Here is a 4,516-nt window from a genome sequence, read left to right as displayed (position 1 = left end):
ATTCATTTTTTCCTTCTTGCCTTATTGATCACACTCATTCTTTATCACATCCACTCTCACTTAAATTTTGCGCCGTTTCACACACTATCACTTTCACTCTCATAATCTCTTCACAATCATATTCACTCATCACTCCTATTTGTCACGCACACAACATAAGAACCGATTTTATATTTTCTCCTACAAAACACCTTCCTCGTGGGATCGATATCTTAAATACTATAACTTGACACGGTTGTGCACTTGCAACCTTTTTGGTACATGTTTATGCCGCATCAGCCAACAACTCCTATAGGAGGGTGACCCCCCTGAAGCTTAACGAGCTCTGCATGCTCCACGTACATCTGACGCCTTGCATGCATCACCACCTGCTTCTCGACCTGCGCTAGAGAGTGGTCCCTCTCCTGGAGAGCCTCGTCCAGTCTCCTGGCCTTTCTCTTGCTCTCCTCCAGCTCCTGCCTGAGCCCGTCGACCTCAGAAGCACTTGGAGCTGGCATCTCACCGGTCCGAGTCAATCCCTCTGTCAGCCCTCAGGGAAGTAACCTCCCCTAGAAGCTTGAGATATGAAGTCTGAACCTACTCTATCCGATCATATATCTCCGACTCCACCAAAGCGACTCGAACCAAGTAGCTGCGAAGGCTTAGGTGGAGACCAACATCAGGAATTCCCTACAAAAACTCCTCATCCTGAGGGAGCCAGTGAAATTACCCTAGAGGGGGTGAATAGGTTATTTGCTAATCTAATCCTATATTAATGCCAATTTAAAACTTATTAACTAGTTTATTATTGCAAGTGAGATATTCAACAAGTTATGAGCAAGAATATATAATTTAAACATAGGGCCAAATAAACATGAACACATAAGGTACAAATGAGATAGTGTGCAAATGACAATCGCAAACAAATAATGTGATCACGGAGTTCGGTCACTCCCGACCTATGTCTCCGCTCCCCACTCTCGAAGAGAATCTCCACTATCTCAAAAGTAACTACACACTCAGTTTTCCAAGTTCACCAAAAACTTTTAGAACTCACACAATTGTAACTACACAATACACCTTCTAAGTGTTGGTCTAGCCCGTGTTAACTTCCTCAAGTGCTTAGATTTACTACCTCTCCCTAGGCTTTACTACCAATGCCACTCCTCTCGGAATTGACCTCGTCTCTCACTAACCACTCCTCTCGGTGTCCTTGTGTATTACAACGTGATCTCAATAATTTAGTGTAAATAAAATGGTTTGTTCTCCAATACAAATGAGAACGAAATATAAGCTCACTCAATCGCACCCACAACTCGAATATACGATGTGTGAAAATACTCAAGCTTAATAGGTAGTGTGTGAAAAACAATAAGTAAAATAAACTCAAATAATGCTAACTTATGAAATGAGAATCAAAATAATATTAGCTAGAAGAGAAGAGTTTAAGAGAACTTTTCTAAGATCAAGAGACAGAGAATTGAAGTTGAATGACCAAAGAGAATTTGATCTCCTTCTCTTGTAAACCTCTTTAGCATAAACCGAAACACACTTAAACTTCTTAAATAAACTCTCAAAAAAACTTGTAAAACTTGTTCTAAACTTCCATAACAAAATCTAAGTGTTGAGGACTATATATAGTCTCTCAACATATCATCCCAAGCCAGAGGAAAGCACAAAAAAATGAGGCAAAATCCCTAAAAGTCAAAATCTAAAAAAAATAGCTGTTATGCAATATTACACTATTCATTTGACTAAAATTATTGTTCAGTTGATTGATCTGTCGACTGAAAACACTATTCAGTCGACTGATCATATGCACGACAGATTCTAAAATTTTGTGTATCTAATTTTGTAAAATAAATTAAAAATAGAAAATCAACTCTAAAAATCATGAAATTTTTAGGAAAGTTTGTACACATGTAGATAAACATGTTGGAGAAAGAATTTATGAAATATCACTTACCATTTATGAGAAATCACTGTTTTAAAATAGATATTCTAGATTCTAAAAACTGGTGAAACACTTGAGTTTGTAAAATCAATTTAACATGGTAAATCAACTCCAAAAATGATAAAATTTTAAAATATTTACAAACATGTAATAGAACATTTTAGAAAAATAATTTATCAATTTTTATTTCCCATTTGTAAAAACTCATTTATTTTGTAAACTATTAAACAATACGAAATCGTCAAAATTTGATTTTGATAAAATCAATACAAACAAGTTTTGAACCACTTTTTAATAGATTAATAGACTTGAGAAAAGATATAAAATAGTGTAAACAAGTTTTTAATCCATTAACACATTATTTTCCAAATAAAGATGATAAATATGAAACTAGCATGTATATTTGTAAATATAACTATTTGTTTCATATTTATTTGATTTAACTTGAAAGCGATAAACCGAAAACATGTATGTATGTAATATTTGAGCTTTAAGAATAAACATACAAAGTATAAGATCTAAACTAGAAACAATATACCCAAGCTAAGAGATCTTCGATATGCTCGTCTTAGTTGCGGATGAAACTTGAACTTGAACTTGACTTGAAATACAAAGCTTCATTCTGATATTCCTTCCATCCTCCAATGGATATAATCGTGCAGGCGCAAATCCATCCCACCTCCAACGTAGGATTTTTGTGTAGGATACCTAACAATCAAATATAAACACTCGGTAAACATTGTTAGGAATTGTTTGTTAATCATCAGAACTAGATTGGATAGTGGGCTCATAAACATGAGATCTAACAATCTCACCATTTTTAATGATGACAAACAATCTACAAAAAAGATATAAAATATGCATGATATAAAATAAAATATGTAAATTATAATTATCATGCATAAAACCAAGCAAAAACAAGATATACTCATAATGTATTTGTTTTTGCCCCTTTGTCAATATCAAAATGGGGAAAACAATTAAGGAGAAAGAGAGCAAAAGCTCCCCCTATCAAAAAGCCTATATATATATATATATATATATATATATATATATATAAAAAATAGTGTCTCGTAAAAAAATATATATATGTCAAATGGAGGAAGATCATAAAAAAACCATGAAAGAAAATCATGAGAATCCATAAATAAATCATAATATCAAATTTTGTTCAAACATTTATATTTAAGCACACATCAAAAATAAGGAAATCATGAATCATCATGAAAGCTAAAAATTATAAATCATGAAGCAATATTTTCAAACAAGCCATGAAAAATCAAAAAAATCAAATAAACTTATTTGATTCTTGTAAACTTTGTTTTAAACTTTTCTTAGTTAATTCAAAGTGTTGAGGATAGAGGGGTGAATATAGATTCCAAAACCAAAGAAAATCCCCCAAAAACAAAAATCCCTAAAATCTGGAAACAGTGTCGTCGGTCGACTGATGAACAGTATCAGTCGACTGATAAGTTGACCGTTGGTGGCAGCTCAAACTTTATCGGTCGACTGATAAACTCATCAGTCGATTGATGAATTGCTTTGGTCGACTGATGGTTCATCAGTCGATTGAGTAAAAACTTTTCTATTTTTCCAGCGTATTTCTTCGGTCGACTTATGATCCCCATCAGTTGACTGATAACGTGCATTGAGAATTTTTGAACAGTAAAAATAAATTTTAAACTCCTTTTAAAATTACCAAGTAATTCTAAAAATATAAAATTTAGGGAAATGATTATTCTTATGAAAACAAACATGTTAGAAAAGAAAATTTTCAAATATCATTTACCGTTTGTGAAATCTTATCATTTTGTAAAATCACAAAAATACGCGTTCGTTTAAAAACATTTGATTTTGACAAAATGATTTTAACCAAAATTTGGAATCCTTTTTAATAGATTAATAGACTTTGAAAATGATGTAAATAGTATTGTTTAGTCTATAATCCAAAAGCACAAAATATGAAACACTACGTGTACAAAACAAAAGATTTTCTTTTAGAAGTATGAAAACAAAAAGAAAAAAATTGTTCTTTAAATCAAACATGTTTTGGCACCAAAACACTCTTGCTACCGAAGAGTTTAGGGACATGACACCTATCAATAAAATCTAAAACCCTTGGGTTATGACCCCATTTGGGCGCATGTTGTGCACGAACACGGTCATAGCAATAATTATGCAAATGATCCTTCCGATTGCAATACGTGCAATAAAAAAGATGTATTTGTATATAATGACCATATGGTTGTGCACGAAAAATATTTACAAACATAAATGGTCTTTTAAATGCATTTTTCAAATGAAAACTCTTTTTAAATCAAAATAAAATTTGGTCAAATGACCAAAACGACCACAAAAATCATATTTATACACATTAGCATGTTTGTGATGAGCTTTGTGAGTATGTGCATGTGTATGCTATGATGAAGCTTGATGGAATGCACAAGTATTATTGGTCTTGATGGATTTTTGTGCATTATAACAAAATTTAGCTACATGGCCTTTATAGCCGCAAATAGAGCACTTATAAATTTTGTTATACATATGTGCATGGTGTATGAGTATTTTGGAAGAGTTTACACG

The sequence above is a fragment of the Asparagus officinalis genome, chromosome 5 (genome assembly GCF_001876935.1).
Source record: "Asparagus officinalis chromosome 5, Aspof.V1, whole genome shotgun sequence".
Taxonomy (NCBI): domain Eukaryota; kingdom Viridiplantae; phylum Streptophyta; class Magnoliopsida; order Asparagales; family Asparagaceae; genus Asparagus; species Asparagus officinalis.
Note: the sequence above shows the minus strand (reverse complement) of the source record.